The 27,637-nt window shown below is 32.0% G+C and overlaps 1 protein-coding gene across 5 annotated transcripts in view; it reads left to right on the top strand.

Moving 5' to 3' along the window:
* LOC126776089 (hemicentin-1-like) overlaps window positions 1-27,637 on the top strand; it is a 254,316-nt gene that overhangs the window by 20,874 nt on the left and 205,805 nt on the right. For 3 of the 5 annotated variants that reach the window (XM_050498373.1, XM_050498370.1, XM_050498371.1), the window contains exon 2: window positions 3,990-4,013. The exons of the other annotated variants lie outside the window; for them this stretch is intronic. The gene's annotated coding sequence lies outside the window, so the exon portion shown is untranslated. The remainder of the gene's footprint in view (window positions 1-3,989; window positions 4,014-27,637) is intronic. 5 annotated transcript variants of the gene reach the window in all.

Consider the following 27,637-nt stretch of genomic DNA (forward strand, 5'->3'; position numbering starts at 1 on the left):
TGTCGCTAATACGTGGAGTAATATTTATCTATCTTTTCTTAGTGGCTCATAAAGTAAACTATCGAATTGTCGCTATTACTTAGCGGAATATTTCCCACAAAATTATCCGTAGGTACTAGTATAATCGTACGAAATAGAATTTATCCTGGAACGTCCTAATTGAAGCTACCACACAGGATGATTTACCGAGGGTCCAAATAAGCCGTGCTAAACGTAGTGACTATTAGTCGACCATTCCTCGTGATAGTTTATTTTTATTTCATTTTTTCCGCAAACTATTACTCATTTGTGACTTACCTGTATCTGGCCGAGTTTCTGGGTGATATACAGCCAATTCAATATGGTTTATCGTTTTGTTTTCTTTTATTTTCATTTCAGATTCATATTCATGGAATGGTTGGACATAAACTTCTTTGGATATGAATAAAGCTAAATTTTGAATCGAATTTGACGTACATAACATATAGTAACGGAAAGACAAGTGACATTACTCAGAGCAATTTAGCAATTTCTTCATTATTTAATGAGTTTTATAAATGTTGTGTATTAGTCAATCAAGCTTGAATATCTGGAGGACTGATTTAAGAAAAAACTAACATAAAAGTCAATTAAATTTTAAAATAAAATACCTTGTTTATATCAAGTTACTTTATCTAAATTATTTATTAAAAATATTATTCGAATTAAATACACGCCTATCGAAGCGTGTGACATTCTTTAGTATTATGTAATTCGTTTAGTAATTAAAATAAATAATTAATAAAATGGGTTAACAATCGTATATAAATATCGAAGACAATACAAAATAACACAAGTCTGAATTATTCCCACTTTTTTGAATCTGATAAAAAACATTGAAGTGTAATTTTCAAACACATAAATTTCTAATGTATAAACATAATTTATATCATCCTTTTGCACATGCACTGAATAAGCGCTTCCCTTTTTGGCGCCGCTCAAAGGGCCTTACGATGTCTTATAAGGCGTAAACTATCAATGGCTCGTGTTTCACCATAAGATACGATACACCATGGTGCAAGAAAAGAGCTCTTAACGAGCTATTACGTTGCATGTTTATTCCATGCGATGACACTATCTTGAATCTCTAAAGAATGCGTCTAATCTCAGCCAACGCTTAGGGTTTCTGAAGTGATGTGACACTCTTTATTATTACGAGCTAATCATTGGGAAATGTAAAGAATAGCATTCATTTTAGATTATGTTGATTTTAGTGAAAGGCAAAGAATAATAAGCTGGAACCATCTACACAAATATTCCTTTAAAGTTAAATAGTTATTATAACAAAACTGATTACGAGTATATCTTAATTTCTGAAATTATATTCCTAGCTTTATTAATGTTAATGTTTATTGTTTAATAGAAATAATAAAAGTGGAGTATTATATAATTAACTTTCTTACTGGTTCTCATCAGTAGAATCTATTTTGAATAGGTGGTCGTTTTTATCTTAATATAATTTTAATAATTCTGTAAGATGAAGATGGTTCTTAAGTTCTTTCCTAAGTCTATTTAGAGAACATTTTACGAAGAAATTTTGATGAATTTTACATCTAATTAATCAGCGTTGTTCACGGTTAGAGGAAATGTTGACTTTAAAATATCTTATCTTGATGTTTCAAATATTCAATAAATGAATCCCCAGCGCATTGCTTGTACCACACCACTAATATTCCGGCTTGAGTGAAAATTTTGCGGAAAATGATAAATATGGGATCTGACGGCATCAGAATTTTGATGGGGACCCTTTTGTAACTATATCTTGTTTCAAAGTGAGCTTATCCGTTCTTGATATAATAGTGGAGCGTATTGTGTTAGCATTTAACCGACCTATGGACAGAGGAATTTATAACGCTATCCCTCATATTTACTTTATACGCGCCTTGTTTGTGAATAGGTATGCTGATAAAGACCTTGGACCTTTATTGGTGTGAGGGTTTGGGCATTCTAAGGCCCAGCCGTTTCAGCGTAATGCTAAAATATTCTCTATCCCTTTCGACCTAGACACAATCGGAGGACCGTATATTTTTAAATAGAACACAAAATGCATCAATCCTCGATATTTAATTGCAAAATTTTTAATTAATACAGAAATATTACATTTCTTGTCTCATAATTTTTATATACTAAAATTATTCATAAATGACAAACGAATCAATAATTATTCATGAATGAAAACGATCATTTCACTTTATTTGTACTGTAGTTGTTACCAAATTCATCAAATATTCTACCGCAATACAGCAATACTTAGTTGTATTCAAGTCGGAAAGTTATATAGCCAGTATAACCACGGACAGAAGTGACCGAACATCTTCGTAATGGTGAATTGGTATATCGTACGGCGCCAATGTTTATTGGCAGTGGTGACCTATAAATAATGACCAGAAATGAATAATATACCAGATATCCTCTAATAGAATCTTTTAATTATTTTAATAATATATTTTTTATAATTGGCACATTGAAAAAAAAATACTTATTATTTTTTTAAAAGACAATGTTTAGAACTTATATTATAATACATTTAACGAAATATTTGGACGAGTATTTATCTTTTAACTACACAATAGAGATGTTAAGGTGTTTTCCTATCTTAAACACAAAGCTGCGGCCGGATTATGGGGAATTTAGCTTTTTGAAGACGAGAAAAAGGATCAGGCTATAAAAAACAGGGATAAGTACGGCCTAGAACAGTAATAGGTTGCATTAAGGTAACAACGATAATACCATCAAATGGATTATCTGATGACAAAATTGGGATAAAGATTTTTGTTTATTGAAATGAAGCTAGAGATATTATCATCTCCATTACTACCCTTCCTTAACTGTCCTATATTAATATACAACTACCCTTTAGGTTATTGACCTTTAGGTTCCTATTGGAACTTCTTCAAACAACTGATAAATTTAAATATTTACTTTCAAATTTTAGTAAATAATTCTAGTGATGTTTGACTTTTGACTTCTACGCATAGAGGTTAGATGTAATTATGATATCTTTTATCAATATAATTAAGTTATTTGTAATAAAATATATCTTAAAATCATGGCCTAAAACAAATTCAAATTGACAAAAAATGCGAATATTAAATCCGATTATTTTAACTTTATTACGTCGAAGAAAATCTACCGTGAACGGAATAGGTTGACGAGAACTAAGAAATTGGCTATTAAGAAATTTGCATCGACTGGAAGGAAGGCTTTCTATTAAAATATCGCGTTACGAAATATTTTATAAAAAAATATCACCAGCACAATTTACATAATGGACTTTGCTTTCAGCGTCTTCAAACTCAATGGAGGGCCGCAGGGACCAGATAATGCTTTCTACATTTACACGGGGCCTATATTTCGGAGATAACGGTAGATTACTCTATGGTGTGGTGGTTCTTTAATATTATGGCCTTTGATGTAGGATTATTTTCGGGCACGGTTTAGAGGTCTTATCCTCACGCAACATCAGGTGGGCGTGCTTCGGACAGCTAAGCCTTCTAAAGAGGAGTTAAGTAGACGAATAAATAAAAGAAACTCCGACAATAGGTCGATGAATATATTATACATATACTTCTTTATATATTTTGTGTAAAAGATTGATTTTTTTGATCTGCCGACATTGTGATAAGATGATGTGTTTGAAATGTAATTATCTCGAAGTTTTTGGAAATTTTTATAGTTACATTTTTTGAAGTGAAATTTCGATAGGTGTAAGAATGGTATGAGTATTCTCGTTAATGACATGGTGTTTTAAAAGGAAGTTATATGTATAAAACAGGTTACATATTAAAATCTATTGTCGATATAAAAAAACAGCTATATATAGCATATATAATGAAGCATGTAAAAGTTCATACAACTTCTATATCTATGAATGAAAGCATTAACAGTTATAGAAGAAATTTATTTTAAAAGTGAAAACGTTTTGTTAGTTTTATTTTATATTAATATTAATAAAAATATATTTGTTACAGATATAAATATTCCAAGAATACAATGTAAGTATTATTGTATATTTTTTCTTGCCGTAAATATATTCATTTCTATTCAAGATTGACACATAAACACATTGTACATTTTATTGGAATGGGCTTGTACAGATACGAGATAAAAGTAATAAAATTTCGAATTGATAACGTCAACGATAACTTAAACTTTTTTTAGAAACGCAAAAGTCATATTTTACACACACTCGTGCATTATATATATTATAATATAAATATAATAGATATTATGCATGAATGTGTGCATCTTAAAGTTTTTATTTGCATTTGTTTTTATTTAAAATATAAACGACTTAGCAGTCAACGCAAAAACGGCTTAGACAATTTTACATACCTAAACGAGGGGTTATCCATGAGACGAAATTTTTATTTTGTTATGCATGAATAATTAAGAAAATGAAATCATCTCAGAATTTCGAAACTGTCCTCGTTAATAGCTTTGTTTACATTTAATCAAAATGGCGATTGCCCGTTGAATCAAATGAATTGATAGACACTCGGTCAAGCACTGAGGAAATCAAGTTGATATGGCGCGTTTCAATCTACAGATCTCCGATGAAAATGTTGTTCCAATAAATATAAATGCAAGCAAATATCAACTCTATGGAACATATCATAAAATACCAAAGAATGAAATACTAGATGAATATATAAGTTTGGGAATGGGTCGACTTGTGATGGGTGAAGAATTGATTGAACACGATATTTTATTGGCTTACACGTTTCGTCACGGTATTTTATATTGTGGTAGGTCCTTGTTGGGTGGTATATAATGTAATACTTTATTCAAATAAGACACTACAAGCTTAGATGGAAAGCAATAACGATTATTATAACTCAATTTTACCTTTCGTAATTGTTAGCGGCTTCGATAATGCGTATTAAGTAATTATCGTTTTGATGTGGGATATTTATGGTGTTGTACACGAGTCCAAATAATAATTATAATTATTGAATGAATGATTCATTTAAACATGCATATGTGAATTGATAATTAACAAATACCATTGCTAAAACAATTGAGTTTTTACCAAAGACTCCGGATTCACATATTTGCAAGCATCATTGAGTTTCAAGTGCATTATTAATTTTTTAATTTATTTATTGTTAAATGGTATAAAACTCTGCATGTTACTGATGAAACTCTGTCATATTTATCTCCACATCAGAGTATTGCTGTTGAATAACCTCTATGACAAGCCAATAATTATTTGTCTAGTTATTACTTAAATTTTAGCCATAACAATTACAGCTTATAAAAAAATAATCAATTTTTTTTATGATCATCAATAACACCAATTAACAGTGAAGTATGTTTAATATTAAAAATATATTAAAGAAGGGATATCGAAACTGTACAAGAAGGAATCTTTTTAACTTTTATTAATAACCTTAAGGGATTTATAACAAAAACTAATTACGTTAATTGGTTTGCAACAACGGTTAAAATTCGGCTATTCTCTTTATACTTTAATAAGATATACGAAGGGAAGGCATCGTATTTTTTCTTATAAAGATAACTGATTCAAAGATCCGGCACAATATTTCCCCCGATAACTTGCACTTCAAGTGTATAGCGGAAGCGGTGTGACTTTTTATTAACGGGAAATAATTTAGTATCATAAGAATGATATTATCTGGCGACGTGAACCGGTGACTAAATTTGTTGATTAGAACAGATAGATTAACATCTCTAAAACAAAATAGCTTTTGATATAAGTCGCTGTGTAATAAAAAGTAATGATTGCAATAAAGAAAATCATTAACAAAAATATATGACTAAAGTCAAATTAAACCTTACCTTATAATTTAAAATGTATAACAATTATTTTTTGTCGATGACGAGAAATTTTTTTGAAAAGATTATTCCCGTAACATCCCGTAACAAAAAAATAAATTTATGAAGGATCAGCGTAAAACTCTGTTTTCAGAACTTATTTCATTGCTCAGCTCTAATTATGACGACTGGTGTGGTCACATACGAAAGAATCTGAAACGAAGACTAAGTCAACGCCATTTACACCATTACTGGTGGTAGAGCTTTTTGCAAGCTCGTCTGGGTAGGTACCACCCACTCATCAAATATTCTACCGCAAAACAACAGTACTTGGTATTGTGGTGTTCCGGTGTGAAAGGTGAGTGAGCCAGTATAATTACAGGCACAAGGGACATAACATCTTAGTTCCCAAGGTTGGTGGCGCATTGGTGATGTAAGCGATGGTTAACATTTCTTGCAATGCCAATGTCTAAGTGCGTTGGTGACCACATACCATCAGGTGGCCCATATGCTTGTCCGCCTTCCTATTCTATATAAAAAAAATTTAACTGCATGAATAAAAAAATATAATAATTATAACAATCGCTTCGAGACCAAAATAATTAATAATTTTTTTTTTTATTAATTAAAACTTAACAAATGATACCAATGATTAATACATTTTTAGTTGAATATTATTGGATGAGAGAATGAAACCTATGTAAATAATTATAGTTATGTCATTTGTTCATCCCTTGGTCCAAACCTTATAATTACGACATGGTTTTACGTTCATTACATTAATTAGTTAATGTAGAATTTATTCAGTTAAAATATTAGTTTTTTAATTTAGGTATACCTTTTATGTTATTTTTGCTATTCATTTAGACGGCTCAATTTTTTTAATCTCAAATTGATAAGAGCTCTTGTGATATGTTTCCGTAAAATCATCAAGTAATTCACTGGTGGTAGAGTTTTGTGCAAGCTCGCCTGGGTAGGTACCAGCCACTCATCAGATATTCTACCGTAAAACAGCAGTACTTGGTTGATTTCGATTGTTGTGTTCCGGTTTGAAGGGTGAGTGAGCCAGTGTAATTACATCACAAGGGACATAACATCTCAGTTCCCAAAGTTGGTGGCGCATTGGTGATGTAAGCGATGGTTAACATTTCTTACTTCTATGTGCGTTGGTGACCACTTACCATCAGGTGCGACATATGCTCGTCCGCCTTCATATTCTATATAAAAAAGTAGATATTTTAGGGCTTATTACATCTAATTTTAAGCAAAAATTAAGCTTTTAAAGTGAGCAGTAATTTTAGCGAGTCCAGAATGTATACTATTATGACATGTGACAGAAGTGTCACAGCATATTTAGCATTATTTACATTAAAGCTTTAAATATAGGCATACAAATAAAAAATAAAATAGCTCCTAGTATAAATCATGACCGTATGGAATGGTGGCAAGTATGCTAGCAGCATTTCCTCTTTGAATAACAATTCCAATCTTCTGGGTGTAAATGAACCAGCCCTCCTATCACCAGTAAGGCAAAAGGAGGAGGTGTTATATTTATAATGAAAGTTTTCGTACTGGTATACCAAGGTCTAAAAATTTCAATTGTAAAAGATAACAAACAGCATATATTAATATAGTGATGTATTCAGTAATTTCGGTCTTTCTTATTTTGTTAATATATGTTAAAATAACTATTTTAACAAAATAAGAAAATTGTAACTACAATATATTATATTAAAAATAATAAAAATATTTATTGAAATAGTTTTTGTACATACATTCAAAGATGGCACCCTAAAGTAGGAAGACCCGTGTCTTAAGGGCCAGTGCCATCATAAAGCGTATTAGTATATTATATTTATATATATTTTATAGACCACAATTAAAAATATTATATATATATATAAAGGGCCTGTGTAGGAAAACAAAATATTATACGTCAACAATAAGAAACGAAAGACAAGCAACCTAGCAAGTTGGAGTTGTCCCCTGAATTCTTGGTCTGTTGTCATTCCCACTCATTACGATAGAAATAGAACTATTTTCGCGGATATAAAACTAAATGTAAACTGAAAAAAGGTTGAGAAAACTTTATATTACTCAGTATTTATACCTTTGAATATTTTGTACATCAAATCCTTTACCGAAAAAACAAACACCCCAATAAATTATTGAAATAAATACGTGCTTGCTATTTTATTTATCTCTTTTATAATGGTCTCTGAAGTTTTAATTAAAGTCACTGCTATTTGAATTAAATTTGGAGGCGGTAAGCCAAAATCAAAAAGTCAAATTCTGAGGCCACGATGTATCCGAAGTGCTCAACAAACACGGCTAATTTTAATCAAGTTCAAGCCTTACAGCATGCCAAAGTCACGAAGCTCTTTTCCACCCAAGTTTGTAGGTAAACTTTTGCCGCAGGCGGCGCGTTAACCTTTGTTCGGCATCTGATTGCTTTGTTCCCAACGGGTCGAGATTTGAATTTATCATTAGAACTCTTCTTGCTGCTGGTGTGGTAGAGCCACTGAAATATTCAATGCTATCGGTTTTTGTTTCTCAGCGCTGGCACTTGTAGTTTTCAGTAATATTTTATTAACTATATCATGGAATAAATTTAGATCCATGAAATTGAATTGGATAAGTCGAACTCTTTTATAATTTAAATTTAGAATATAGTCCGTTTGTATAAAATGTGCTTAAATATATAAATGTCTTTGTATAAAATGAATGTTAATAGTCATAAAAAATTATGCTCTCTTAATTTCACAATATCGGTTTTTTTAAATGCACTTAGAAATATTATATTAAAAAAACACCTCATCGTTTAGATATTTTTTATGTTACATTTGAAAAAATCATAACAAAATGTGCAGCTGTCAGAGGGAATTCCGTGACGCCATAAAAAACATCCGATCCAATCACGACCAGCTTACATCTTACGAAGATTACTTTACGTTACGAAGCTTTGCCGCGGAGTTATGAGACGAAATTTACGGCCATGAATTATTTTGGGCCTCGAAAAAGGATAAAAATCAGATAAAGATTATATATTAAAATTATCAAAAATAAATTTAGATAAGTTTATGCTGTACATGGATAAACCCTGATAGTCGTTTATCAGGTTTAACAACATGGTGCCTCGTGTCAAACAAAACATTCGATTTATATAGCATATAAAATTTAGAACAACTTTATAATATATATAAATCGATTATTTATATAAATAAATTTAATTAGGACTATAATAATATGCAGTAGCATTGGACTTATGTGGAAACATATTATAATTACGCTTCGAACTCAATTCGACTACGTAATTAGTGTAACAAACGTGCCTTAAACATTATGTTGCAAAACGAAAATTTATAATAAGTTTTCTATATCATATAATAATAATAATAATAATATCCTGGGACATTTTTCACACACGGCCATCTGATCCCAAATTAAGCTTGTACAAAGCTTGTGCTATGGAAACCAGACAACTGATATATTACATATACTACTTGTTTTTTAAAAATACATACTTATATAGATAATTACACCCAGACTCAGGACAAACAGACATGTTCATGCACACAAATGTCGGTCCTGGGTGGGAATCGAACCCACAACCTTCGGCGTGAAAGGCAAGTGTTCTACCAACCACGCCAACCGGCTCGTCAAGTATCATTTAATAATATTTTTAAATTGACAACAGAATTTTCTGCAGAATGAATTCTCGCTTATTCCCTAGCCACGTACAAATGGAATATAGGAAGTACCTAAACGCTTCGTTTAACCTTCGATCCCTGAATGGAAATTGGCGAAGGCAGCAGCACTGACACCACCTTAGCGCACCTGTATATGTAACACCCAATGTATATATGTTTTATCGCTAAGACAATAAAGAATAAAATCAAACAAACTACGGTAAGCAACATAGGTTATGTTGCTGACTGTACACGCGAACACGCGATACTTTTGTTATTTATACGCGTTTTTTTATCAATACAAAAATCTTCGGTATAGAAAAAAATATGGGGAATGTATCATTATACTCTTAGATTTCCTTGTTTTTTTTGCCGATAAGCGCTGCTTTATATGTTTGTAGCGTGATTCGATGCCTGTCTTTCAGTATACCCAATTGATGTCATAGATATAAAACTTCGATTTCTCAGATAAAACGCAAACTTTGTATATGTATATGAAGTAGGTTACGACGATATAAAGTATACGAAATCGTTCGTGTAACGTTTCGATTGCAGCAGATTGTCAGAACAAACTCGAAAATCACCACAGAACTCGATCGTGAAGTGATATGCGACATCAAAATACCGTATTAACGTAAGTTGGCTTAAAACGTTTCACATGTAAGATACGATGTGAGTTCTTAAATGTTAACATTTTAGTGATAATGAAAGACGACAAATTAAAATATTTATAATAAATTCTAATTTTAAAAATTCTTAATATATTCAGAAATTATTTGAATGATATACTTATTATGAAATCGTCACTTAAAGTGATATCTATAAATCTTTTTTTAAGTAATTATGGTATAATTTTTCATTAAGAAATTAATTTTAATATCAAAGTACATTTCAAATACGCTCAAATTACCTTTTTTATATTCGATTTACGAGATATCCTCCATTCTATACTTTTAAATATTTTTATCCACACCTTAATTTCTTTACTGGTGGTAGTGGTGATGTAAGCGATGGTAAACATTACTGACAATGCCAATGTTTATGGGCGTTGGTGACCACTTACCATCAGGTGGCCCATATGCTCGTCCACCTTCCTATTCTATAAGAAAAAAATCCATATTTATTAATCTGAATTATATGATATTACTAAATTATTGTATTCTGCTAGTGACTGAAAGTTATATTTTTTGCATGCTGTGTTTGCATCCAGTTGGATACAATGAATTATTTTATTATTAATTATTGTGTTGATGTATGTTCAAAAATTTATTGTATCCAGTTGTGTAAAAGAAATAAATATATATCGAAATTATACTCAAAATTCAAATTTTGCTTAAGGCGAAAAAAATTATATCATAATCGAAAATGCATCTGTATTTGGATTTGAGTTTGTGAAATCATCTGAATTTTGCGCATTATTTGTGTTTATAATTCATGTTGTGCTCTTTCTTTTATAAATTTAGCACACTTCTTAAATTTTAAATAGTAATAATTAATATTTAATTGAAACCGCTGTCACCATATTGTAAACTAATCACGTCATTGACAACTGACTTTATTCTTCTATAACCAGCCACATACTGACTCAAATAAATCGGTAGATTTGATAATACTAGCATTATTGTCATCTTCAATTTCATATACATGATTGACGTTATTATGAGTACTGTTTGAAAAAAGATAATATTTACACATACGCGCAACGTTTCCTTGAATACCGCAAGAAAAACACCGAATATGTCGTGCCGGACACTCACCGTTTATACGACATTATATTTTACCGCTCAGTGGCGAGGCCAACTACCATGAGTAAACCTGCACGTCGAACGATACTTTGCAACATCCTAAGCAACCGGCTCTTGAGCTCTATGAAAAAATAACTTCAAGCCTTCTTAATAGAAAAGATGGCTTGTTTCAGTAGTATGATATGTTACTATACTTAAAATATCCTAAAAAATATGATAAATGCGAAAGTGAACTTACTTATTCATTTGCTTGTTACGCTTTCCCATCTCGTCTACTCAACAGATCGTCATGGAATTTTACATACACGTTGACAGCAGTATAGGAAAGAATAGAATATTTGGAAAACAAAGTTAAAAATACAAAGAATTTAATTAATAACAACTAAAACAGTATTAATAGTAAGCTAGATGTTTTAAAATCTCGTAAATAAAGTCGATAATCCAATAATAAGCGACAATAACATCGCAGAGATAACTCAGTATAGGAAAATGCTTTTAAATTTAGATGACACGAACCATTTTGTATGTAATAGAACAAATAAAATTCAATTAGATGTTCGATTCGAATAAATGTTTTTTGAAATTTTAATACAATCTAATCAAAATGTCTCCGTGTTTTATTTACGGCAAAGTCTTGATAGTCTAATGGAAGATAAACTTCTTTAGGCGATGCTACAGATGTCATAGCTTTATAATATACGACTATCAGCTTTAATGTGCAGAGAATATGGTTTAAATTGGCTTTATAGGCTATTGCTATCTTGACCTTTTGATGTGCCGAGAGACCTACATTATAGTGTAAAGACATTAATTTGTCAACGTGATCAAATACGTAAATAATAAAACATATGATTAACCTAAGATATAGGTTATAGGTTCAGTAAACAAAATTATAATAAGATAAATGGAAAATTGTAAAGTTATATATAAATATTAAGTAAATGCATGCGCAGAAAGATAAAGAAAACTATAAGATACATTTTATGATGATATAATAGAATATAACATTTTTTTCTATTTATTTAAAAAACTTACTACAATTGTGTAGTTGAAACAAAAAGCGGACTAAGGCTTGCAGGCATTATGCATCAATTATTAATTAAGTGTCAATACCAAAATAGATGTAATTATGTTGATTATAAAAACTAAGATGGAGATGTATATAATATTAATTTTAGTCCAAAGCAAGCGACTTTGTAATTTGTCTTTAATCGTTATATAAAATAACTACTATTTAGTCACGGCTTCATCCGCGTATTATGGGGAGGGGAGCCGGTGTTAGGTAAATGTGCCTATGTCCTTCCTTAGGGTTCAAGCTTGCTTCATATCAAATTCCATTAAAATCTTAGTGGCTTAGTTTAGAGTTAATTTCACATTTATAATATTAGTAAAAATATACACTACATTCATTTAATACTCTTAATCCATATCAAAGTTAAGTCAAAGATCTTTATTCAATATAGAAGCGTTACACTTACTTATTGATTGTATAATACCAACATAAATCTACCATCACAATTCATATTTACAGCTCCGAAGTTGTTCCTCGCTATTTTGAAATTTACCATTTCTTATACCCTATATACGTGGACTATTATATACCATTTTTACCGTTGGAAAAACGCATTACGCGTTTCCCCCACGGGAACAATGGGGGGGTATGTGGGGCTCGCCGGTGTCCTAGGCACCGTGTACGCCCCGAACATCGGAACAGCCACTAAAAAACCAGCGGTACCCTTTTCGACCTAACGAGGAGCACCACGGGATTTTTATTCTTCGGGCTGAAAAAAAAATCCAAAATATTCATAAATGTTAGTTAATGCTGTGACATATTATAAAATGGCTGGTTCCAGTTAAATTTTATCACCGTTAGATCACTGATATAATTCACAGCTGTGTAGTTTTGTCATTCCAACTTAACTTAATAAATAAATATTTGTGTGCATGAAAATATCTGTGTGTCCTGAGTCTGGGTATAATTATCTATATAAGTATGTATTTACAAAAGAAAAGTAGTATATGTAGTATATCAATTGTCTGGTTTCCATAGTAGCTTTGCTTAGTTTGGGATAGAACCGTGTGTGAATAATATCGCCGGATATTATAATAATTAAACACATTTTTTTTATTATTGATCATGAAAATCAAAGAATAATAATTCCACGTTTTTAACCACATATAATATTTTAATCTTTTATTGAATTACTTTTATAAAATGATTTAAATTTATAAATAGGACAAGTTATGTAACGCGGTGATCTCAACGGAGGGCATGTATTTGCACTCTGTTCGACCGCTCAAACTGTTGTCTTATAATTTGAATATCACCATCATGTTAATCCTCTCAATATTCCCACTATTTGATATTTCTGTAATGACGTCACAAATTTATTTAATTATATATTTGTAAAAGCACACTTACAAGTACATACAAAGCATTTACAAATTAACTTTTATGAGCATATTAATATATCTAATACGCATGTCAATTACAAGTGTACATAGCACTTCCAAATTTATAACAGCAGAAGTAACAGCCTGTTAATATCCCACTGCTGGGCTAAGGCCTCTTCCCCCTTTTGAGGAGAAGATTTCAAACTTATTCTACCAAGCTGCTCCAATACGGGTTGGTAGAATACACATGTGGCAGAATTTCAATGAAATTAGACACATGCAGGTTTCCTCACGATGTTTTCCTTCACTGTCAAGCACGATATGAATTATAAACACAAATTAAGCGCATGAAAATTCAGTGGTGCTTGCTCGGGTTTGAACCCACGATTATCGGATAAGATTCTCGTGTTCTAATAACTAGACCATCTTATAAATTAAATTTAAAAAAATATTAAAATTAAATTATAAATTAACGTCATTGCTTTAATAAAAATCAGTAAAAAAACAAGTATTTCAATTATGATTATGGTTTCCTCATAATCATAATTGAAATTATTAAAAATACTTAATATTAAAAAAAAACTAACCATGAATTTTATAATACTTATATAACTTATTTCTAATTGAGGGGGAGTTATAAAAATGACAATGCGATGCGACAAAGAGAGTTAAAAAAATGACAAATCGTTTACATTCCGTTGATTCCATCCAAGTATTAACTTGACATTGCTTAACAAGCAACTAAATTAATCGTAAATAATATAAATTGAAATGGTTCAAAAACTTATCAGAGCAATCAATTTGTAAATTATAACGTATTTCGAGTATCTTGTTAAGCGATCTTTCTTTTAATGGCGCCAGTCATTTCAATGTTCCGATTGACAGTTTTATAAGCTTCATTTAAATGCAATGAAGTGTACGATATTAAGTTATGAATTATGTTTTCTGTTAACCGTTTATCGTAGAAAAGGTTGCTGGAGGTTACAGAAGGTTAACTAATATGGTTACCGAGGTAAATACTTATCATTTTACTTGATTTATAGTCAGATACCGAAAACACGCAGTAATTTGTCGAATAAAATACGTTAAGCCGTTTTTAAAATGAATTAAATTTAAGTGATTGAAAGTAATATTAAAATATCGTTAAGAGAAAAATGATAAAAGAATAATTTTATGATATATTATTAATGGAAATCCATCGACATTTAATATTGAAATTATATAATCTAATTAATAGGTTCATGCAGTACAAAGAAAGACTGGCTTGTTTTTTTGTAGAGTGAAATCTTCTTATGACGAAATAATCCACGAAAGCGCAAACGTGGCTTAAAGCTAGTAAATGAATATAGACTTCTGTAAGAACTCAATTCGTTCACTTCTGAAATGTTGATCACCAACTTATGGTGATATTATTAGATAGATAGATATGTGTGTATTCTTGAATTATTATTATTATTATGGTCAATGTCGCTTATCACTTTCCAACATCTGACATATTTTACTGGTGGTAGAGCTTTGTGCAAGCATCTGGGTAGGTACCACCCACTCATCAGATATTCTACCGCAAAACAGCAGTACTTGGTATTGTTATGTTTCGGTTTAAAGGAAGAGTGAGCTAGTGTAATAACAGGCACAAGGAATATAATATCTTCGTTTTTATAAGTGTATTTATTATAATGCCATTTCTAACAATGCCAATGTCTATGGGTGTTGGTGACCACTTACCATCAGGTGGCCCATATGCTCGTCCGCCTTCCTTTTGTATAAAAAAAATATATATCACGACCCTTTTCTGCGGTTAATTTCGATTTTGCTTTTATAGATTCTGTAAGAACGAACTCGAAAATTATCTTAGAAAACGATCGTGAAATGTCAGAAAGTGACATAAATTATAATAAATAATTATAGTTGTAATTACGAAATTCAAATGATACAGGCATTAAAGGCAGTTCTTGCAAATACTGCAGGTACAGTTTTTCTTACAGCATAAAATAATTACCCTGGTGTGCTTTCACTCTAATAATTTTATTGTAATAACTGTAACATTTTTGTAATCATTTTAAACACAGTCGCACAATTACTTAAATGAACAATTATTATACAAGGGAGGGACCTATTTCAACATAATTATTATGCCATTAACACCTTGCTACTTAACAATTTTCATCGTTTAATTTGTTTATGGATTTATATATAAATGAATGTTGATATAGATAATTCAATCCACATGCTCGCTACAATGCAGTGTAAGTTGTAAAAGTGGAGTGCGTCTTTGTAGACTTAAATAATTATATATAAGATATACATCTTTGACAGTATGTTTCTTTTTATGCTATCCACTTTTATATGTATAGGCAAAACAATGTGTACTATTAATCCTGCTAGTACACATATAGGTATATTTTTTGCCTTTGGTGTGCCTTGTTTTTGATTTATTTTAATGTACTTGCATGTTTATTACCAGGCAGCATCCCAATATACGTTTTCAGATTAAGAAAATGATAAACATGTGGTATTCATTTGCCTATATATATTGGTTTGCCTGACGTCGTAGAGTCCAGGTGATTTCTTTATTCTTCTATTGATTCGGAATGCGTGCCAGTTGGCTTCCTTGAAGGAGATTCCTTAGTAGATCAGGACGGTATTCGGCCAGCCTTGCCATAATTGGGTCATCTCTAATATGGATCGCCACTTTTAGGTCGTAGTCCAGAATCTCCTTAGTAGTTGCCATTTGTGCATTCTTCGCCAGTGTTGCTATGTTATTACACACACATAGAAGCCTTGATTTACCTTGCCTCTACTGATTTATACAAAAACCTCAAGTTTAAAAAAAATATTTCTGATCAGATCCGTCATACATTTAATATTCTGGTATTTAATAGTTTTTATATCTATATAATATTTTATGCTGTTTCGTATTTTTTTTTTATTTCCTAATATATGATTAATGTTGTTAATCATACTGTATGTTCAATTTAATTTATACAATTTCGTGTCAGTTCTCACAAATGCGAGGGTTCCGTGTACTTGAAAATTACTCAAAACAAAGTTATTCCGACGTGCTCCTAGCGTTTTGTAATTCGATTTCCCTATTGAAAGCAGCCTAGTAACTGCATGGAGATTGTCAAGCTTTTACATTAGACCTGACGGACCTTTCATAGAAATGCTGATAGAAGTTGGTTATCCACAACCATAAGTATGATTAAGGTACGTGATTAATTCAAAGATGTGCTTAACAAAAAAAAGTGTGAGTTAGGTCTTCCGACATATACAAGTTTAGGAAGAGAGTGAGTTTCATCTAAGAGGAATAGAACTTAGCGGTCTATTAGCAAGATGTTCGAATATTTAAACCAAAAACCCACATAATTACACTTGGCTTCCACTCCTCTACAGGGGATAAAACTCTACAGGAGATAAAACATATCCTGAGTTGAGCTTATTCCACCACACTGCTTCATTGTTATGCTTGCTCAATGGTTGGTGGACATACGTGTGTCTGAATTTCGTCCGATGCATGATGTTTTTTCAACGGCATATACGTGATAAATTGAGATCACAAATTAATCATGGAAACTAAGTGTTCCTTATTTGAACTCATAGTCTTTGGGTAAGATTCGTGTTTTCTAGCCACAAGGCAATCTCGGCTCTTGACTCCACTATTGACGTTATATAATTATGTCTTAGTATATTTATTGATTACACCATATGAATATTTTCAATGTAAAGAAATATTAACTATACGGATCCCGTTTGAACTCGACCCTAAGTTAAAATATGTTAAAAATTTAACCGCAAAGTAAAGTTCTTTAATATTAAATTTAATATTAAGCCGAGCATTTCAATGTTTTCATTGATAAATAAAACATCTTCAAAACCTGTATAACTTGTTGGGTAATTTAAATTAACATATGAGGACGTAACTGTGTGAAAATTATCGTTAAAATCTTGTATCTGGTTTTAGTTACCCATTTCAAGGTTATAATTTTTGTTGATGATATATTATGTTTATTAAATCTCTCGGTCGTCTGGCTAGGTTATGAGTCTCGAGGTTCTGGGTTCAAAACCCGGGTTGGACCCGAGTTGGACTTGAAGATGGCAGGGTTTGTATACCTAGGAAAGAACAAAAATCGTAGTTCCTGCGCCTGTGCTTTCTAGAGCACTTGTGTTTGCGTATACAATTATGCACTTTAATATTCCCACTGTACCTGTACCCATTTAACTTGTTGACAGCTTCACAGCTGCTGTCGAAATCGTTCAACATGAGCTACTATTATATAAAGCGTTTCTATTATGTAAAGCTGAATTACTTATATTTATTTATAACTTTATAATATTAAGCGAGTTGTGGTGGCCAAGTGGTAAACGTGAATGTTAAAGTCTTAACTGATGATTGCAATTTCGAACGGGGCAAGCAGCACTGAATTTTCATGTATTTATAATTCATTTCGTGCACAGCGGTGAAGGAAAACATTCTGAAACCTCCATGTTGAAAATCTGCCACGTATGTCCACCAAACCGCATCGAAACATAGTGGAGTAGGCTCCAAACCTTCTATTCAACAAGGCATTTATAGGCTGTTACTATAATATTGAGACAAGTTGATTGTTGCTTTCTAGATAATAATTTATGATTATTAAAGATTTAGTTTTATGAGTTCAGATTTCCAATCACGTTTATATAAACTTATCATTCAAAGTTTCCAAAAATCGACTAGTTTTCAATAGGAGCCGCTTGTAATCGAATTTTTTATCACTTTTTATTGTAATTGTAAAACTCGTTTTGTGCGTTTATTAAAAGCGATAAAATTCGTTTGACGTCTATTGACAAAATTGTAACATTCTTTATGTAACGAATCGGACTACCCAATTTGACCAAACTGATGGATCTCAGTAGAAAAACATTTGTCAAGCATAGTTAAGCCTACCCTCAGTCCAGACATGATTACATATAACAAAGTAACAACTATACAAACACATATAATATATACAAGTTTAACTAAAACTCATTCAGCTCTGTAAGAAAAGAATTGAAACATCGCAAAACACGACTGCGAAATGTCCGAAAGGGAAATGCGAATTTGATCATAACATTAATGAATACACGAATCTTAATAGCGATTCATCGTAAATAGACTTTCAACATTTAAAAACTGTTATCCGAATAGCACAACTGAACTCAAATTCTACACACACCAGCCTTAATTTTAACGGGTAGTTAATTAAACAATGATGTGTCTTCTTCTTTCGAATACACAAATAATAATGAAAAAAGAACGAATATAGTGTTCGACTAAACAACAAGCAACGTTTATAAGTAAGGTCAAATATAAATGAAACGAGGAATATTATTTAATAATACTATAAAATATACATCAATAAATGTCATCATTTATATGTTAGTTTGATATTCGCATACATTAAATACAATGACGTACCTAATTTTGTAATTTTAAATGACTGTATTAAACGCTAACCCGCAGACTGAGTGGTGCTGTAACAATATTTAATCAAATCAAATTGATATGGAATCAACTATTAAATAAAGATTTCTATAAATGTTATTGTTTGTTTTTATAGTAATATATTATTATTTACTTGATTTAATATAACAAGCTAATATAATGTTAAAAATTAAATTCATGTATCTTTAATTAAACGGAAAACGATATACTAGGCGTTTGAACAAACGAAAATTAGGCATTAATTGAGTTCAAACCAGTAATTGGTTCAAATTGTTTGCCGTATCGTTACATTGGACGTGTATTTGTGCGGACAATACGAACAGTGATCGTTTTCAAATTGATTTCGATTAAATACTACGGTATGATAATTTTAGTTTACATGAAGCGAAAAAGTGAAGTTATAATGAAATATTTTGATAGAAATATTAAATGTATCGAACGTGTGTTTGACGGTACTTTGATGTTTAGTTAATTTCATAAAAACTTTGTCGATATATTCCACGTGGCTTTAATAGAATCGAAATAAATATTGTGATTTTCCATGAAATTTGTTAAAGCGGTTGTGTATATAAGTCAATTAATAGTTAGATGTTGGGACTCGTATGTAATAATATAAACTGTTATGAAAATTATAAGGCTGCATAAATTGAGGTTCTATTCTTAAATTCATTAACGGTATAATAAAGATTTTCCTTCTCGTAATTCGCAATCTAGCCTATTCGCTCATTCAGCACGGTCTAAAAAAAACCTAATCTGTCTGCTGCCATGTCGGATTGTCGTCTCATCTGAGTGCATCTGTGTTTACGCACAAACTCGTGCACTATAAAATCATCTGCTGCTTACGGCATGTCTATGAGATTGGAAGAAGTAGGTGAAATTTTTAATAAAGGATATTTTAAATATTGTTACTAATAACAGAAAATATAATTATTCGACTTCAACAATACACTTGGAAGACATAATAAAGAACCAATAAAGTTCTTGGTCCTTGAACGAAGTTGCCTGAAAATACTAGTAACGAAAAACTTTGAAACAAACTTAAAACAAGTATAGCATTTTCCTTCAAATCAATTCAAAGTATTCAAGCAAATACAAAGAGAATATAATGATTTATGAAGAAATTTTGAAATAACGAATTTAAATGAAAGTTGTAAATAAGGCAACAAATTTACAATGCGAGTTCAATAGCAGTGAAATGTTATTGTTTTATAAATTTACTTACCATTAATAATTTTACCATACAAATTTAATATATCCACTAAATGTCATTTAAAAAAATAAGATATATAATGTAGACGAAATAATAAATAATGTTTTACAGATCAAATTGATTTTACAATTATATAATAACAAGTGCACACAATATGGGGACCAATAAACAGTATCACTATAGGAAATGATGATTCTAATTATGAGTAGATTAATTTCACGAATTGCAAAACAAACTGTGTTACCGTATTAAGTAATTGTAAAGCGATTATAGAATATCACTACAGAGAGAAAACATAAAAAATTAATATGCAAAATATATAATAATAAAAAAATATATAAAGATATTGTCACCACGCGAATGTATAGACGACATCATGGATGAGACAGAAGAGGTTTTAGTGGGTTAGCAATTTCACATAACCTGGTTACCACGGATCTTCTTGAAGATATCTTATCTTACACCCTCAAGTAGCTCATTTGCTCGTCCTAATTTAATATAAAACTTAATGAAATAAAACAATTTAAGCTTGGAGCAATAGTGCCTCCACTGGTGTTAGGAGTGCGAATTCCATTTTGCCCAGAAAATTTATATATCGATTTAAACAATTGCTAGTAGTTATTTAAAATTCTAATTTATATTAAATTATTTAAGTTCTCAATATATATAAATATTTTCTATATATTTTATAGAATAGAAAGGAGAACGAGCATATGGGCCATCTGGTGATAAGTGGTAACCAGCAACCATAGACTTACATCGCCAATGCGCCACCAAACTTGGGAACTAAGATGTTATGTCCTTTGTGCCTGTATTACACTGACTCACTCACCCTTCAAACAATACTAAGTACTGCTGTTTTGCGGTAGAATATCTGATGAGTGGGTGGTACCTACCCAGACGAGCTTGCACAAAGCTCTACCACCAGTGTCTACTATAAATGTATTATAAAATATAATTAAATTTTATGGAGAAGGGATAAAAAAGGAAGAAACATTCGTATGTTTTTCTCAATGATGTATCAATTGAATTTTCGGGTGCGTGATTCTGAGCAGGCGCTCGTCGTGACGAAATTGAATTTTGACTCATGAGGTTACAGATTCAATTTAGACCACAGCGGTCTTTATCTATAATATCTTCTCGGCCTTTTCTTAAAATCATTATTTTTAATGAAACCATAGCGAGCAAATTGGCGACTTAATTCGAAATGGCCACCTTCAATCATATACATTTAGATGTTGGGACTCGTATGTAATAATATAAACTGTTATGAAAATTATAAGGCTGCATAAATTGAGGCCCTATTCTTAAATTCATTACCGGTATAATAAAGATTTTCCTTCTCGTAATTCGCAATCTATCCTATTCGGTAAGGTAAGGATATCTTCAAGAAGATCCGTGGTAACCAGGTTATGTGAAATTGCTAACCCACTAAAACCTCTTGTAAGACCCAATCCAAATCGGAGATGACGAAAACAATGTTTCCTAAATAAACAATATAATAGAGCCGAGATGGCCTTGTGGTTAAAATGCGTGATTCTTAACCGATGGTCGTGGGTTCACACCCGGGCAAGCCGTACTGAATTTTCATGTTCTTAATTTGTGTTTACAATTCGTCTCGCGAATAAGCTACAGACCTTCTCTTTAAAAAAAGGCTTTAGCCTAGCAATGGGATATTCACAGGCTGTTACTTTAATTAAACAATAGGATAGCCCTATTCTTAGATTGAGTAGATACTTCTTACTCCACGGGACTTCTCTCTTCTATGTTCTGGTGGTCACCCTTCCTAAAATGATATTAGTAACTTTGCCAGTACACTAACAGTCTTTGGTTTCATTCATCAAATTCTTTCCAATTTGAAATTATACTATAAAGTATTTACGTTCACAAAATATATTATTATTATATAATAGTAACTTTGTTCATTTTTGTTCGGATATTCGTGCAAAAGCTAATAATCCGAATGGTATAATATTTTCATATTATGACTTTGATTAAATTTCATAATGGATATAGGCCATATAACATGTTGAATATTTTTTATGATATAGCTTTTTATGTCAACACAGTTGAAAGGGAAACACAAAATTATAACAAATACAAATATGTTAAATTTTTAGATTTCTGAAATATATATAGATATAACACAGCCATTTTTGTGTTGAAAAATTGAAAAATAAAAATAATAAAATATAAGGTAAGTGGGTGTTAAGGCCTTTTTTTTGTTTCGCTGGAAAAACGCGTTTACGCGTTTCCCCCACTTGAAGTGGGGGGGAGGGGGTATGTGGAAACCGCCGGCGCCGAGCATGCGCCGGAATACCCACTAAAAGACCAGCGGTACCCACACCGCCTTTTCGAGGGGCGTCACGGGATTGCTTGCGCATACTACCGTGATGCCCCGACGGTTGGCCCGCCTCTGCAGGCCTTTAAATCCTAGGGGGTTCTCAGGGTACAAAGACCCCCTAACCCCGGCAACACTTACGGCGGGAGGAGAAGATGCGCATAGCACCGACGCCTTCTCCCCGGTCTTATTCGGCGAAGCGAGTCAACGGAGGCCCTCTCTTCACGCTCCCGCTCCGCTGCCTTCTTCTGCGACATGACATTTTCGCAGAAGGAGACCGTCTCCAACCAGCACCTCTCGCTACCAAGCATGGCGTTTATCACACTCGGCAGCGAGAGATCTTCACCGACTAAGGCCGCCAGGGACAGGCGCTGAGGTCCCCAAGCGGCACACTCCATCAGAGTGTGGCACGCTGTGTCCGAAGGCACACCTCACTCATGGCAGGAGGGTGTCACCTCCCGCCTCGCTATCCGGTGTATCCTACCTAAGGGAGATTTGAAATAAATTAAAAACTGATAATCAAAATCAACTAATTTTAATGTTTAATAAAGTTGTAAATCAACTACTTAAGTAAACAATAACAAAATTAAACATTTTTAAAAATCTTGTTATTAGGCCTTATTATACGGTAGGGTAATAAGGCCTAAAATTTTAACATAATTAAATAATCTAAATACAGTACATTTAGTAAATGAGATCTATAATAATAGGATACACTAATTATGCTTAAAGTCTTGAGAATAAGGAAAAACATCTTTGGTTAACAGGCGTCGAGGCACTTAAAATCATCTGTATCAGCCGGTGACAAGCCGAAGCACTCCTCGTGATACCACTCATGATGCCAAATCATTTTCATACCACGATGCTTGCTTGGGAGGCATCGCGTTTGTAGTTACACCAATTAGCACGCAGTTATAATATAATAGGGACATTGTTCACACAAGGCTATCCGATCCCAAACTAAGCAGAGCTCATAGTATGGAAATCATACAACTGATATATATGTAGTATATACTACTTTTCTTTTGTAAATACATACTTATATAGATAATTTCAACCAGAATCAAAACAAACAGACATGCACACAAATGTTTGCCCTAGGTGGGAGTTGAGATCACGATCTGCGGTGCGAAAGGCTTGTACCCAACCAACCACGCCAACCGGCTCGTCAAATTTATAATTACTTGTTTACATTTCTAACATTCTGAAAAAACTAATAAAATAAACTGTTAAAAGAGACAAATGTTTGTACTAAAAGGAGGGTGGTTAATAAGGTCTACGAATAAATTCGGTAGGCCTTAATACCCGCTGATACCATGTATAAATAAAGATTAAATAAATCATTATTAGACTCATGATACATTTTTTAAACATCAAGTTCATAGAAACCAAAAATAAAAGAAAACTAAAGATACTTCGAGTATCATGGCAGGCAAGACACACTGGTTAAAAACTTTCGTTTTTAAAATTTGAGGTATAGGCGATGTAAAGACTTGACGTAGATGCCAAATACTGCCATCGGAAGCTAATTCTTTGATCGGCTTCCCTCTCCAAGTTGTTCCTACCGAGCCGTATGACTTAAGTATCTTCACCAACAACTTCGAAGAGTTTCCCTCCGACGTAGATCGACCCCAGCACGACTTGTCTGTTGCACATAACCTTGCTCTTGTCTAAGTTCGTTCCGATACCGACACACATAGAAAACCTTTCTCTAAGGATGAATAATGATATACCTTCTCCTCAAAAAGGGAGAGGAGGCCTTAGTCCAGCAGTGGGACATTTACAGCCTGTTACTAACTAACTACTAAATAATGATATAACAGAAAACGTAATACAAGTTCCGTAAGGATCGTTGCAACATTCAAACTAAACAAAGCAACTAAAGGGGGAATTATTAAATATGATAGCTTAGCGCCAATTTGCAGCAAACTAATTAATTCTGTGATAATCACCGCACTAACGAACCGATTTGTCCACTTCATTTGTAGATCCTTCTATATCGATTTTCCTTTGAACGCTCAGCTCTAATGGGATGTGGTCACATGCGTCTATTAATTAGTATTAAATGTTTAAAGCGGAGTTTAGGCAAAGGTTTAGAAACAACATTCAATACATTGTAAGAAATTGTTAAAGATGAATTGCTATATTGGTGAAATCATTTAATTAGAATTATGTACAAGTATTATTTGTTAAGCGTTGACGTCGAGTTATTCATATTTAGTTCGATTCAGGGTTAGTGAGTTTTTCATAATTTACTATTATTATAATGAAGAGATTATGATGATTTTTTTGTGTAATAATAATCCGGCACAAGACCCTCTCCTCAAGTACCAACAAAAACTACAAAGTTCTCGGATGTTTCATAAAAGCGTAGGATATAAACAAAAATAAACATCAATTGCATATATAAATAAATCTATAATCAACAACGAAACTATGTAATACTTTGAAACTTCTGATTTCTCTTCAACTGCTATTTTATAAATATATTAATAATAATAATAATAAATTAGTTTTAATATTAATTAATTCAAAAAAGGAACACCTTTTTAGTTTATTGCGCAATTAAATAAGCCTTCGCGTTATATAATGTAATATAAGGTAAGAAAACGTTTCAGCTCTTGACGACAAAGACTTTAGACGAGATCTTGCTGAATCTAAATATTTGCCTTAGCTGTTTTTAACAGACTTAACCCGTCTGGACCCGATAACGCAGCTGAAACTTAAATAGTCTTACTGCCATAAAGACGAAATTCTAACAACAAACAATATTATGTAAATATTATTCCAACTCCAAGTACAAATTCTATATTACTCAGAGAAATTATTTAAAATTATAGTCTAGACTGGAAATAGAATTAAATGTGACTCTCTGTATAGTCTGAGTTCGCCAGCAGTTTTGTTGATTTTAATTAGTTTATATAAACTCGACATTTATATTATAATGGTGTATTTGTATCGTCCTTTTTTGTTCGTAAGTTTATTATGAAATTTAAAGAGATCATTTGTGTCTTTCATTACTCTTTCAGTCTCAATCCGGAACGCTGTTATAAAGATCATTAGTTTAGGAAGTGAATTTGATAAGTTGGTGTTATTTATTTAGACAAATTTGCTCAAAGCCTTTATATACTTGTAATATATGAATCATATTTTTGATAAACATACAATTTTTATGTATTTAAACAAACTGCAGCTTCAATTGATGTAGGATAGTTTTGTTTCTAAATATTTATAGCTCTTATATATTTGTAAGTCTCAAAGTTTTTGCCATCATCGTCGTATTTGTTTTCTTTTCCCAGTTTTGTGATTGTATTTAAAATAAACGTTCATGTATTTCGGCTTTATGTTGTCCGTCCGTTCGCTAATCAGCCGACGTCAATCAAGATTGTTTGTGTGTCAACCGCTGAGTTCGGGCTGCAGTGACGATGCGGCATGTATTTAAATTCCGTGCAGATCTGTAATTGAAAATTATTTATTTAAGTGCCTAAAACTATGCCACAGATTAAATATATAAATCGCCGTAAAATTTTAATCAGTGTGATATTGTTCTGTTTATTTGCAAAGCCAAGCTAAACCTTATCCTCAAAAAGTTAGAAACGGCTTAGCCCAGCAGTGGGATATTAACAGGCTGTTACTGTACTATAAGCTAAACATTTGTATTAAATAAAACGCAATAGCAATTATGATTGCTTGAAAAATTGAACTAATTATTTGCCGCTATGGACGTAAATCGTTCTAATTACATAACGAATCTCGTTAAGCTTGCAGTTATACTAGATTATTTATTCTGACAATAATTGTTATTTGGCAAAAATGACGTAAATTAATACTATTATTATAAATGCGAAAGTAACTTTGTCTGTTAGGCTTTCACGGCTAGAACACTAAACCAATTTGGAATGTAGCAAGCTTGAACCTCGAAGAAGGCTACTTTTTATAACAACCTCTCCCCCCCTTTTTTTCACGAGTGGAAACCTTCAGAAATATACCCAGCTCCTATTGGGGGGGGGACTGGGTTATGTGGGATTCTTACCCACTAAAACCACTGCGATGGCCGTCCTGGGCACGGATTGGAGAGGCTGCGGGATCGTGTTGATATAACGCATCCGCGGCCTCTCCCGTGCTTTGCTCCGCTCGTGGCTCAGCGGCGCTCTCCTCAGGGGAACCTCTCCCCCCTACAGAAACTATCCCCCTTTACCTAATATGTGGATGAAGCCGCGGGTAAATACTAGAATAGTATATGTGTTATTCAGTATCTTATGACTTTTAAAAATCAACCTTCGTCTTTAATTAGGGCGTAGATATATACAAAATAATTTTGTAATTTGTAGTTTTTGTATTGTATTTTAGTTGATTCGCCGTGTCATTAATAAATAGTTAATAATAATAAGTCTTAAACATGACAAAGTAGTTTGATAGAATGGAGATTCAGTAGATAGAGCAAGATTAGATTTTCAATTATATAATTAAGTTTACAATCAATTTTGTAAGTGGTGGTAAAATCAAACCATATATTGAATAAAATTCTGATTAATACGTTGCTTCCCCAGCCGTGGGATATTTTCGGACTGTTAAATGCTACTGTCCTAACTGTACTAAGCTGTGCGTTTCCAATCACAAAGTTGGTAGCTGTTTGCAAAATTTCAAATTTCAAAAAAGTAATATTATAAAATTATAGTTGTAAATTTTTAATTTTTGGAAAGCTGACTTATTAAAAAAAAATACAAAATTTGTAATCCTGTCATTGAATTTGTAGTTGCATTGAAAAAAAAATCAATTCCGAGTAATGAATGTTATTTTCAATATGCAATTTTAAATATAAAATTTATTTCTGTATCGATTTTAGATACGCTGTATTCAATTTTATAAAAGAGGTATGTTAAATTATTTAGAATCAGTTGCAATTACAGCTCCATTGAGTGCTCTATGGAATTTATACCATCAAAAAATACATGTTCATTTCATTCGTTTTTTAAATCGCGTGATATGTGTACAGCAAAT

The sequence above is a fragment of the Nymphalis io genome, chromosome 19 (genome assembly GCF_905147045.1).
Source record: "Nymphalis io chromosome 19, ilAglIoxx1.1, whole genome shotgun sequence".
NCBI classification, from domain to species: Eukaryota; Metazoa; Arthropoda; class Insecta; order Lepidoptera; family Nymphalidae; genus Nymphalis; species Nymphalis io.